Here is a 12,896-nt window from a genome sequence, read left to right on the forward strand (position 1 = left end):
ATGAATAGGAATATACTGTATAAATTGTAAAATATGACACAAATGTAAGATGGTATTATTCACTGATATGTCACACTGAGTTAGGAAATGTTGAAAGAGTGAAATTACCACTTATTTGGAAAATAAGTGAGTGCTTTCTAAGAGCCATCTGATGTTATACAGAATTAAATGAAAGCTGCCAGGGTCCTCCAGATTTTCTTTTGAGACCTTCTTTCAAATAAATACTCTTTTAAGTTCTAATCAATACCCATAATGAATACAAGGATAGAGCTTTTACCTTGCTGGCCTAGATTTATTCAATGGGTTTCTCTTTTCTATCCCCTGCCGTATTCTATAACACACACACACACACACACACACACCCCAAACAAAAAATAAACAAAATGTCATTATTAATATTTCAACATTTTAGCCTTTTTACTTAAAAGACTTTTACAGATTCATGTTAAATATTAATAACATTTTGGCTTCATTAAAGAAAAATCATCAAGGAAAATAAATCTTAAAGCAGCTATTTTAGATACACTTCATGGGAATGAAATAGTTGAGGTGATTCTGGAGATAGGAAGTATTTGTTTTGGGCTCAGATAGGATCAAAATCCATCTTTTCCTTAATGGACTTATGTCTTTGCTATAAGCTCTAAGTAATCAAAATCTACTTGGGATTATAACTTATTCATGACAGAAAAAGCATCACTTCACTTTTATAGCATTTTTCACTATATATGATAATACCTCTCAATGAGGAAAAACAGATGGTACCTCTCTGAAAGCTTAGATTTGCCATTTAGGCAGTTTTTATTGTAGCAAGCATCTCTTTCTTTATATTTGATAATTACAACCAAAAAATGGCTTAAAGCTTCAATCGAAGTGGAATACCATATGCAAAAAAGGTTGATGTCACCATGGAAATATAATTTATAAGCATGAAGAAGCATGACATATCAACCTGAAAATGTTTTGCATTCCTCACATTTTAAAATCTGTGAAATGTATCTACCACATTCACTGTTCTCATAAGTTATGTGACTATGCCTTCACCTTACACAATTGCCAGTGAGCACTGGTGTGAGGCTGAATGGATGCTGTCTGACCACTCTACTCCTCATCTAGCCATTGTTAATCTTTGCCTAGGCTTGTTATTAATGCCATGAATGTCAGTGTTTTCATATAAACTGAGAACTTTGAATAAGTTCATATTCTGAATAGGGCATACTCAGCCCTCAGAAAATGCCAGCTGTATTGGAAAAAATTGGCATCTTCAAACCGGCTAATTTCAAGAGCACTTAGTAAAAAGAATGTTTCCAAGGATGAGGGCAGAGTATAGGAAAACTGCAAGGGAGAATGCAGTTTTCCAGGGCTCCTGTATTATCCTTTGGCCTGAGGTATGAGGACAGTGGGGAGAGGACCTCCTTAGTGGAGCTGTGGCCTCCAGGAAAGGGATATAGCCAGATTATAATGATCCTGCAGGCAGAGACCCCAGGAAACAAATAACCTGAATTGATTCTTCCACTTATTCTGATCGCCTGCTCATGCTCCTCATTGGCCAAACCCAACTGGGAGGCAAAGAGCAAGGAAGTCTGCTACTGAGTTCATGCAGTTTAGTTTCCTGGGGTATAAGCCAGGTGGAATAGGATGGAGAATGGATTTGGAGAGGCAAATGGAAGATATACAGCACAGTTAACCTTCATCACGGAAGTCTTGCATGAAGGAAATGGCAGCATTTCCAAAAAGTGTAGATAACTTACAAAAACTTGTTTAAACCAGCTTTCACATTTTGATTAATTTTACTTAGTCAAGGTTATAGCCCATGTTCAAATGGACCCAGATACAATGGTAGTATTTGGACAGAGTTCAGTTGTTTGTGTGGTGAAAGATGATCTGGAGGAGCTACACAGAGAGAGAAAACCACCCTATGCTTTCCCTATTCAGAGACGGGATGTCAACCTCAACTTACGGTTCAAGTTTGCTACAAAAACTAGCTGGACACCTCAGAGCACCTTTAGATAGCCACCTTCTTGGGCCTCCCGACATCAAAGGAAATGACTATTATCCCAAAGAAATGTAATACCTGGCTAGTGGGTTGAGTGGCCAATTTTTGGTGTTTTTGCAGCTTACTTTGAATCTCAAGTGAATTATTTTCATTTCTTTGACCCAGGGACCAGGATTACTTGCCTTGATCTAATCTAGATTAACCACTCTGATCCAGTGAAAATGAATAAATCCACTGAATCAGAAAAATTGGTTGGAGAGGTATTTGTGGCAGCACAAAATGATGGACAAAACAAATGTGGAATGCTATCCTAAAGCATAAACCTCTTTTGTGGATGGGAAAATTCCCTGACTTGGGAGGTTCTGGGACGGGTTGGGTCTATAATAGGAGCAGTGAGAGGCAGTGTGGTGTAGAGAAAAGAGCTGGGGCTGTGGGGTTAAAACGAACTGAAGTTAGCGTAATACTGACTGTGACCACCTTGGCAAATTACTGAACTTTCTCAACCTTAAGTCTCCTAGTATGAAAAATGAGAATAACTTGACTTGCTATAAAATTAATTGAAATTATATATGCAAAATGAAGGCAGTGTTTTCCATACAGTAGTCATGCAAATACCTTTTTAGGATGTATACACGTGTTGAAAACAACCATATGGAAGTATAATTGAGATTTTAAAAAGCTGAACATATTTGATGTATGTAATTTGATGAGTATGCCTATGCTCCTTTAAAAAATTATTTCTTAACAGCTTTATTTAGGTATAGTTGATATACAATAAATAACACATATTCATAGTGTATGATTTGATGAATTTTGACTGCATACACCCATGAAACCATCATCACAAACAAGATAATGAACGTATTCATTCAAAAGTTTCCTCATGCTCCATGATCATCTCTCCCTTCTATCTCCATCTCAATATAATTACATTGAGATACATCCATGCTGTATGCATCAACTATTTATTCTTTTTATTCTTGGGTAGTATTCTATTGTATTGGTATACCACAATATGTTATCTGCTTACCTATTAGTAGCAGTTACTCAATTATTGTTTTGTTTGTTTGTTTTTGTTGTTGTTGTTTTGAGACAAGGACTTCCTTTGTCACCCAGGCTGGAGTACAGTGGCATGATCATAGCTCACTGCAGCCTTGACCTCCTGGGCTTGAGCAATCCTCCCACCTCAGCCTCCCCAGTAGCTAGGACCACAGGTGCACACCACCACGCCTGGCTAATTTTTAAATGTTTTTGAAGAGATAGGGTCTCGTTATGTTACCTGGGCTGGTCTTGAATACCTGGGCTCAAGTAATCTTCCTACCTCAGCCTCAATTTTTTAAAATTCCATTTTCTTTCTTCTTTCCTCATTAATAGTGTAAGAGAAATTTTTAGAATTCCATGTTACCACAGCTGACATCTCCATTAAAATCCTCCAGGAGTAGTGCCGTTTACAAGAATTGGGTATAAATGCAGATATAATAGTAATTGTGTTTGTTAATCCCTGGTTTAGGTTGAGTACGCAGCTGGAATCTGGTTCTTTCTGCTTCCTAGGCTTGCTTTTGTTTCTTATCATAAACAAGCAACCTGGAGGAAACAACACAAATGTGGTGTATCTATACAATGGATTACTCAGCCATGAAAAGGAATAAGGTACTGATACATGCTACAACACGGATGAACCCTGAAAACACTATGCTAGGTGAAAGAAACCATATACAACAGGCTACATATTATGTGATCCCAGGCACTGAAATGTCCAGAATAGACAGATCCATAGAGACAGGAGGTAGATTAGTGGTTTCAGGCTGGCAGAGAGGGAAGAGGGGAAGGAGAAGTGACTGTTAATGGGTATGGGTTTGCGCTTGTTTTTTTTTGTTTGTTTTTTTTTTTGAGACGGAGTCTCGCTCTATCGCCTAGGCTGGAGTACATTGGAGCGATCTCTGCTCACTGCAACCTCCACCTCCCGAGTTCAAGCAATTCTCCTGCCTCAGCCTCCCAAGTAGCTGGGACTACAAGTGTGTGCCACCACGCCTGGCTAATTTTTGTACTTTTAGTAGAGACGGGGTTTCACCATGTTGGCCAGGATGGTCACAAACTCCTGACCTCAAGTGATCCGCCTGCCTCGGCCTCACATAGTGAGCCACCATGCCCGGTCCTTGGGTTTGCTTCTTTGGGGTGTTGAAAATATTCTGATATTTGATAGTGGTGATGGGTACAGAATTCACAGTCTAATCTGTGACTATACTAAAAACACTGAATTGTATACCTTCAAAGTGAATTTTATGGTATTTCATTATATCTCAGTAAAACTGTTATTTTATAAGAGCATTCTGAAAAACTTTGGGAAAAATAAATATTCAAGAGCAGCCATTAATTTAATTTCCCTTTTTTTGTTTGCTAAAGGGAAAACTTAAAGCTTTTTAACTCATTGGTTGTACTGTACCTATATTTCCAGGTGTTGAGCACAATGTAGAACTTTCTAGCATTAGAAAATAAAAATGTGAGATCTAGAGATAAATTGTGTTCGCAGATACAAGGTAGTTCAGTGCCGTACTGTTTTGGTTTATTGGAGATAATAAAGGCCCTGTAGCTACTTTGGCTTTTTTGTCCTTTCCTTTACTTTTTAAAAATAACATGCATTCAGATTATCTAATCACTCTTTCCTCTAGCCTTACTTAGTTAACTAGATACAGGATATCCTGTCAGTAAAGCATCTTAGCTAAATCAGATTATTTACCAAACTCCTAACCACAGTAGATACAACTGAGTGAGTAAAATAGAAGTCCAAGTACTCAAAATAATCCTTGGAAAGGAAAAGAAGCCGGGAGATCAAAATGAGTAGTGATTCAGTCATGGGTACAACTTTGGTTTCAGGCAGCTGTGGAGGATGGGAATAAGGACAGACTTCCTCCCTTTCTAATTGTCTTCCTTCACCTGGTGAAACACTGCTTTATTTAGAATGCTTTTAGCCGCTCAACTGCTGTGAATCAGGACCAACATTGTAATATCTGGAAATAGAGCTCCACCTGGTCTATTCCCAACAAATCAGTGTTTCCTGAGTACAAGAGATTTGTGGTTGAGAAAAGTCATTTTTTTCCCCTGCCCTCGAAAATCTTACTAGCCAAGGTTGGAGTTTTGGTGTCATTTATTTTAAATCTTAAAGTGAAAGAAAGGTATTCTTAACCCAGGGTAAAAGTAAAACCAATGTAACTCTACTCAGAAATGTTACCTTTGCTTTTTGCTATAACTTGGCAAATTATTTTCCCAAGGTGACTTGGAAATATTTATGTCACAGTGTGTGTTTAGCTTGGGTTTTCTGTTATATTCTCTCCAGTTCTGGCATACAACAAAAAATTCCATAAGATAACTTTCCATTTTACTCTGGCACTGGAAGAATATGGCTCTCAGCAATATTCCTTTGAGTATTACTCTAGAAATATATTTATTCAGTTATGTATTAAGAATCTACAACACAAAATATACCTGGAAGATGGTTAAGTGGCTTCTTCAAGAGGATGGGCTTTGTAGGGGAATAAAAATAAGTTTTTCTTCAATATTTATAGGTTCTTAGTTGGAATGGCCCCCTGTAACAACAGACAGATTAAAAAGCAAAAAACAAACAAGTTTATTAACATGTTTATTTCATATACACATGGTACACATGGGAGACACACAAGGATTGAGTAGTTCCTAAAGAGATGGCTTTGAATTCCAGCTTATAGAGCATCTTCAGCAAAGAACAGTATATTCTTTAGAGAAGTGACAAGACAATGGAAAATAACTTTGAGTCTCTAAGTGGGTCAACTTTGGGGAAGGCAAATAAATGGCAGATAAAGGCAAGTTAGTAATCCTTGTTCATGTGGATTCCTCTCATACCATCTCCAGGCCAATAAGGGTCTTAAGTTGTCCTCAATGATTAGCCTTCGTTCTCCCCAGTAGAGAAGGAGGGGAGCACGGGGCGGGATACCTTTTTGTCTTTAATAAATCCGTGTCCTACTTTAAGGCAAATAGAGGGAGGTAAAGAATTTTCTTGCATCTGCTTCTTGGTAGCCTTCAGATCAACAATTCCTTCCCATTTGGGGGTTGCATATTCTGGTCTTTCGTAGCTTCGTAGGCATAAAGCTGTGAAAGCTAGACATAGACCTAAAGGCATTCTTTCTGTGTCTATATGTGTATGTATGTGTGCATATGTAAAATATCACACATCAAAATAATGAATACATGTGCATACATATATATATTAAAGACTGTTAGTAGAACAAACCCACATACATTCCCCATCTTTTAAGTACCACCTTTAAAAACTCCTGTATGCTTCTCTCCAATTCCATCCTCCTTTTTCTTCCTTCCCAGAAAGCCATAATCTGGACATTTTATTTATCACTTCCCTGTATATATGGTTTAGTTTCACCTGTTTTAGAACTTTAAATAAATGACATCATGCTTCTTCTTTGGCTTGGATTTTTAACCAACATTATGTTTTGAGATTCATCCAGGTGGATGTACATAGCTGTAGTTTACCCATTTTTACTGCTATCTAGCAATAATTAGTGTATCATTCTTCCACTGTGTGAAATATCACACACTTTATTCATTCTACACATGTTGGGCATTTGGGTTGTGTCCACCTTTTTGCTCTGATGTATGATGCTGCTGTGTGCATTCTGTTCATGTCTCCTGGTTCACATCCAGGAGTTTTTCTAGGACATATACTTTGGAGTTCAGTTGCTAAGGCATAGAACATTGCAAATGTTCACCTTATTAGGTTGACCATTAGTGGTTATACCAATTTATTCTTCATTAGCAGTATAAGAGTTCCTCTTGCTCCACTTGTCAACAGTTAAATGTTGGACAGAACAGTCATTCAGTTCTCTGAATTTTAATTTTTGCTAGTTTTGTTGCAAATACATTCTGGAATTCTATTTTTTTAAACAACTCATTTTTAACCGTCTTGGTGAAAGAGATAAGGACATAAATTGTTTTTCATTATGTTTGATAAAATGGGCCATTACCGTAGACATACGTAGATATATGTTTTCAAGCAATATCGAGCCTGAGAGTCTTTTTTCTTTCTTTTCTTTTTTTTTTTTTTTTTTTTTTGAGATGCCGTCTCACTTGGTCCCTCAGGGTAGAGTGCTATGGCACGATCTTGGCGCACTACAACCTCTACCTCCTGGGTTCAAGCGATTCTCTTGCCTCTGCTGGGACTACAGTCATGTGCCACCATGACTGGCTAATTTTTGTAATTTTTATAGAGACGGTTTTGCCATGTTGGCCAGGCTGGTCTCGAACTCCTCACTTCAAGCGATCCTCCAACCTCAGCCTACTCCCAAAGTGCTGGGATTACAGGCGTGAGCCCCCAGGCCTGGCCTTCTTTATTTTCTTTATTAGGTATTTTTAATTTACAAATGTAACATGCTCTTGTTTTTACAAGTAAAAAGCTATAGGAAGAAGCTCATTTCCCCCTTTCTCCCTTGCCTCCCTCCTCCCCCATGTAACCAATGTTAATGCTTTGGGGTGTATCATTCCACATTTTTCTTCATGCTCACAAATGTGTAATAAACATATGCTGGGTTGCAATTTATGAGATTGTTATTTTATTAGGCCAAAGTAGTTGAAATCAGCAATTGCATACAGTTCAATCACATGCATGCATATTAGGTAGTTGTCTGGAAATTTTTCAAATATAAGAGTTAATGTGCAACTATCTTTCATGTGACAAATGTCACAGAATTCACCTAGCTGGTAGTTGTGGATCTAACAGATTCATGTTAATGATTACATCATCTTCACTCCACTGTCACCTGTGGAGCGATGTTAATTTTGTCTTCCTTGGTTGTGGTTGTGTTTCTTCTAACTAACCTGTCATACATCCGTGCTTCACTGTGGTGGAATCCCAAACGGGGATTGTTGAGTCAAAGCACTTAGGTCTCTTAAATTTTAAAATATATTGCTAGATTTCTTTCTTAAAAGGTTGTAGCAATTTGGATGCCCATTAGTAAATATAAGCCTGCCTGTTTTCTATCTCCTAGTCATCACTGGAAATTACCACTCTAATAGGTGAGGAATGGTATTCTATTTTAATTTGCATTCCCTTGAATTCTGGTGAAGTTGAGCATATTTTCATATGTTGTCATTGATCTTTTGCATTTTCTCTTCTGCGAATGTCGTTTCGAATCCTTTGCCCATGTTTTTATAAGGTTATTTGACTCTTCCCTCAATTTATACAGAACCCTTAGTTTATTAGTGATAGTAATACTTTGTCCACTTTACATGCTGCAGTTATTTCTTTCCCAGCCCATCATTTGTCTGTTTTGCTTATAGTATCCTTTGCCATACTTTTTCTTTTTCTTTCTTTTTTTAAAAAGTATTTATTCACATATGTCTTTGTTTTCCTTTATGGTTTTTTGGCTTCTTGTCTTGCTCAGGCATATTTCCTCTATCCAAGGTAATATAAATATCCTCCTTATTCTTCTAATATTTTTTTTTTTTTTTTTTTTTTTTTTTTGAGACGGAGTCTCGCTCTGTCGCCCAGGCTGGAGGGCAGTGGCGCGATCTCGGCTCACTGCAGGCTCCGCCTCCCGGGTTCACGCCATTCTCCTGCCTCAGCCTCCCGAGTAGCTGGGACTACAGGCGCCCACCACAATGCCCGGCTCATTTTTAGTATTTTTAGTAGAGACGGGGTTTCACCGTGTTAGCCAGGATGGTCTCAATCTCCTGACCTCGTGATCCACCCGCCTCGGCCTCCTAATATTCTTCTAATATTTTAAAAAAACATTTCTCCATGTTATGTATTAAATCCATCTAGAATATATTTTGTATATGCTGTGAGCTATAAATATGTTCCTCCAAACAGCCAACTCCATGACATCATTTACTTTAAAAACCCTCTTTTATCTACTGAATTGGAACACTACTTTAGTCATATATTGTTTCCACATATACTTGGATCAATTTGGATCAATTTCTGTGCTTTTTATTATATTTCCTGGATTTATTTTCTATTCCAATGTCAATGATACCATCTTCATTATAATAGTTTGATTTCAGGTTTTAATATCTAGAAAAGTAACTGGGTCCCATTTTATTCTTCTTTTCAAACATTTATTGCTATTGTTTGACATTTTTTCCTTATCAAATTTAAACTCATTTTGTTATATTGCAAAAAGGGGAAAACAACCATTGAGATTCCAATTACAACTGCATTAAAATCATGTATTATTGGAAAGGACTTTTTTATATTTTGTGGTTTCCATCTGGAAAACATGCTTCTCAATTCAAATATATCGTAGTTTTATTTTAAAGTGCATTTCTCGATATATAAAGATTTTTGCTTCTTTTGGAGTTGGAAATTTGGTAAAATGGCTGGGTGTATGATAAATACAAAAATAAATAGCTTTTCTTTTCTTAATGCTAAAACTTGTTCTCAGACTAACATACTGAGGAGTTCCTAATTCAGATCTCCAGGGACAGATGTCATAAGCTTGACTTAAGAAATGTTAAAGCAGAGCTTTGCGCCACTTGACTTAATTCCAACTTTGCTACAATGGATCATATTATTGTGGATTATTATTATGGAGGAAAACAGTACTTTGAGCTCTGTGTGGTTAGGCAGGATGTTTCTTCTTTTAGTTCTAGATCAGTCATGATGTTAAGAGTAAAATCCTAACAAAGGAAACTAATTATTTACATTTCAGTTTTTTTTTAAAGTATAATTTTATCTGTTGGACAGAGGCTTATTTGAAGATAAAACCTCAAGATATAAGCTTATTGGTACATAAAAGTACATAGAGGAGTCTCACTTATTGGAAGAATTTTATCGTTAGTTTAACAAAACCTACAGTACTTCTGTACTTATTTCTAAAAACTAGAATTTAAAGTAAAAATACTGTTGCTTCTGGGAAATTAATGGCCTAAGTAGCAGTATAGATAGCCTTCTTCATAGTAAACCCATTCAAATGCCAATGACATTTTCTCAAACAAAAATCTTCAATAACATAGCCTCAGTATCCAAAAAACAAAGAAGAACTTTTAAAATAATTCAGCTAATTTTTAAAAGTTGTAATTCCAAATAACAAAACTATAAAAGAATAGGAAAAAAAAATGAACTTTAAAACTGCCTGACATAACTAAAGCCAGGAAATAAAAAGCCATTTAGTGAAAATTACAGTATTACATACAATTAAGAATATTTCCAGAACTAGTAAAGAGAAGAGTTTACGTGGAGAACTACTAAATAGTTAATTAGGGAAGCATATTTATTAACTACAGAATCAAATAAAAAATTAGATAGCTTAAATAAACATGTATAAATAATGCCAGGCCAAAATGATCCACTTCTAGAATAGAACACAATGTTTTAACTTAAAAATAATAGGTGAAAGTACTTGAGCTAATAGAATACATAAATGTTAACGAATCAACAATTTAAGGTAGACAATATTTCCAGAATTCATTAAAGATGTGGCCTACATATTAGGAAGTTAATCTGGAAATTAACATCCAGAGAAAGATGCCGAGATGTTTACTTATAACATTTTCAAACTTCAGTGAGGAAGAAATCTTAAACATCTGGAAAAAGGCCAGATAATATTCCAAGTACTGATTTCAGATGTAGCTGAAATTAAGACCATGAACTCCCCAAGGAAATGAAACAACATCTGCAGCTCTTTTTATGGAAAAAAATTATCCAGGCAAGATGTCATTCATTTGGAAAAGCTAGAGAAAGATTTTCACATATCCCACTGATATGGTTTGGCTATGTGTCCCCACCCAAATCTCATCTTGTAGCTCCCATAATTCCCACATGTTGTGGGAGGGACCCAGTGGGAGATGATTGAATTATGGGGCGGGTCTTTCCTGTGCTGTTCTTGTGATAGTGAATGGGTCCCACAAGATCTGATGGTCTTAAAAATGAGAGTTGTCCTGCACATGCTCTCTTTGCCTGCTGCCATCCACGTAAGACGTGACTTACTCATCCTGGTCTTCCACCATGATTGTGAGGCTTCCCCAGCTATGTGGAACTGTAAGTCCAATTAAACCTCTTTCTCTTGTAAATTGCCCAGTCTCAGATATGTCTTGATCAGCGGTGTGAAAACAGACTAATATACCCACTAACCCTAAATAGTCAATGACCTTACACTTTGGATTCAGAACAGGAATTTCTTCACACTGTGGCCACCTTATGAAGTCCTGCTGTCAAGATGGGATACTAAAAACATTAACTAGGAGGATCAATGCATAGACCATAGACCCGTTGCAGAATAAAATTGTGATCTAAAATGTAAAAGGAAGAGAGGAAGGGAACTAATATTTAGAGAACATCTATAATTATCAAGTTTTTTTATAACACATTATTTCATTCAGTCTTCAAAAACCCTGGTGGTATTGTCCTCTTGTTTCAGATGAGAAAATAGTCTCAAAGAGGTTAAGTGACTTGCTTTGTTAAGTTGTAGAGTCAGAATTGAATATGTGTCTTTCTGACTCCCAAGAAAAGTATAAGTTTCCAAATAACAGTCCAAAAATTGAGAATGAGATAAGATGAGGAAGAACTAAAACCAATAGCCTAAATGTTCTTTTTTACCCATAGAAAGAAGCCTAAGAGCTTTGGGTTTTATTATTGCTGTAACTAGAAATCACCAAAATATGAATTTGATAATTTTAGTGACTTGTGTTTGTATGTGTTTGTGTGCAGATTTGATTTACATAGAAATAATTTTACTTAGAAGGGAGTATATTTAAGGTGCTTAATTAATAACTATGGCATTTATAAAGTGAAAATAAGGAATAGCGAAAATAAGAAAGATAGATGGCCAAAATATAACAATCATTATAGCTATAAACTTTAAAATGCCACATAAAAGATACGCACTTTAACAAAAAGTCATACACTAGAATATAAGGCAGGATTATAATACATGAACTAAAATCATAAGGAAATAGAATAATGTGTCATTATTGAACATAACATAAAGCCAAAAAAGATGAATATATGAATTATATAATGATGACAGCCATCACAAATAATAAAGTGAGTAAAGGAGGAATAGTGTTGAAACAAAAGGAACAAGTGAATAATGCTACTATGCAGTAGAATCATATTAGAGTAGATGCCAGTCTCTTTGGGTGGCGTCCTTTTTGCCACAATCCAGGAGTGAATGTTGACTTACCATGGAGTATATTCCAAGAGCCCTCAGGGCTGAAGAAGAACTTTGGCCTTTGGAAATTTAGGAATATATGTTGTATACTGCCTGCTTTGTTAGCACTAACTAGAGTTGGACAGTCCAGGTCAATCTAGGCTGAATACGGTAGAGTCAAGTCATTCACTTACAGTTAGGAAATGTATGAGTTTCCTTAGTTTGATCATCTAGGTGAAGAATGAGACTTTGTAATGTCAGGCAGCTGTAGAAGTGATGGCCCCCATAACTAAGGAGGCAGGTTGTCATCTTGGACAATTCCAGGGTGGGGGCATCATGGGAGTAAACCTGTGACGTAAAAAGGATAATGTTAAAATGAAGAAGTGTCACTTGGTAGGCCCCACAGATGGAACCAAATTTCCAGTTGAACTGGTATTCTAGCAGTAACTTCAAAAAAGGAGAGATAAGTTGAGGAGTTTGATGAAAAAGTTATTAAATGGGTGAATCCATGATCAAATTTGCTTTCCAGGGACATAAGCCCATGTTTAATGTTGCCTTCATTTCCTAGTAGATTACCAAATAGTGTAGGGTCCCTTCTCACCTGGTTCTGGGAGGGCAAGGAACTTATGTGATGGGAGGCTATGTGAACTTATGTGATGGCCAAGTAGACAGACTGTCATTGGCTCTGCCATGTTGGAGCCAGGGTCCCATAGGGGCATAACAGCTGTGTGCCCCACAATGTTTTGAGGGAATAATGTTTTACAGCA

General features: G+C 36.6%; 1 protein-coding gene across 10 annotated transcripts in view; it reads left to right on the plus strand.

Moving 5' to 3' along the window:
- GNG2 (G protein subunit gamma 2) overlaps nt 1-12,896 on the plus strand; it is a 122,859-nt gene that overhangs the window by 38,105 nt on the left and 71,858 nt on the right. Inside the window, exon 1 of one of the 10 annotated variants that reach the window (XM_031001803.3) lies at nt 3,624-3,643. The exons of the other annotated variants lie outside the window; for them this stretch is intronic. The gene's annotated coding sequence lies outside the window, so the exon portion shown is untranslated. Of the gene's footprint in view, nt 1-3,623; nt 3,644-12,896 lie in introns of those variants that run through there. 10 annotated transcript variants of the gene reach the window in all.

Source organism: Gorilla gorilla, chromosome 15, assembly GCF_029281585.2.
Source record: "Gorilla gorilla gorilla isolate KB3781 chromosome 15, NHGRI_mGorGor1-v2.1_pri, whole genome shotgun sequence".
Classification (NCBI taxonomy): domain Eukaryota; kingdom Metazoa; phylum Chordata; class Mammalia; order Primates; family Hominidae; genus Gorilla; species Gorilla gorilla.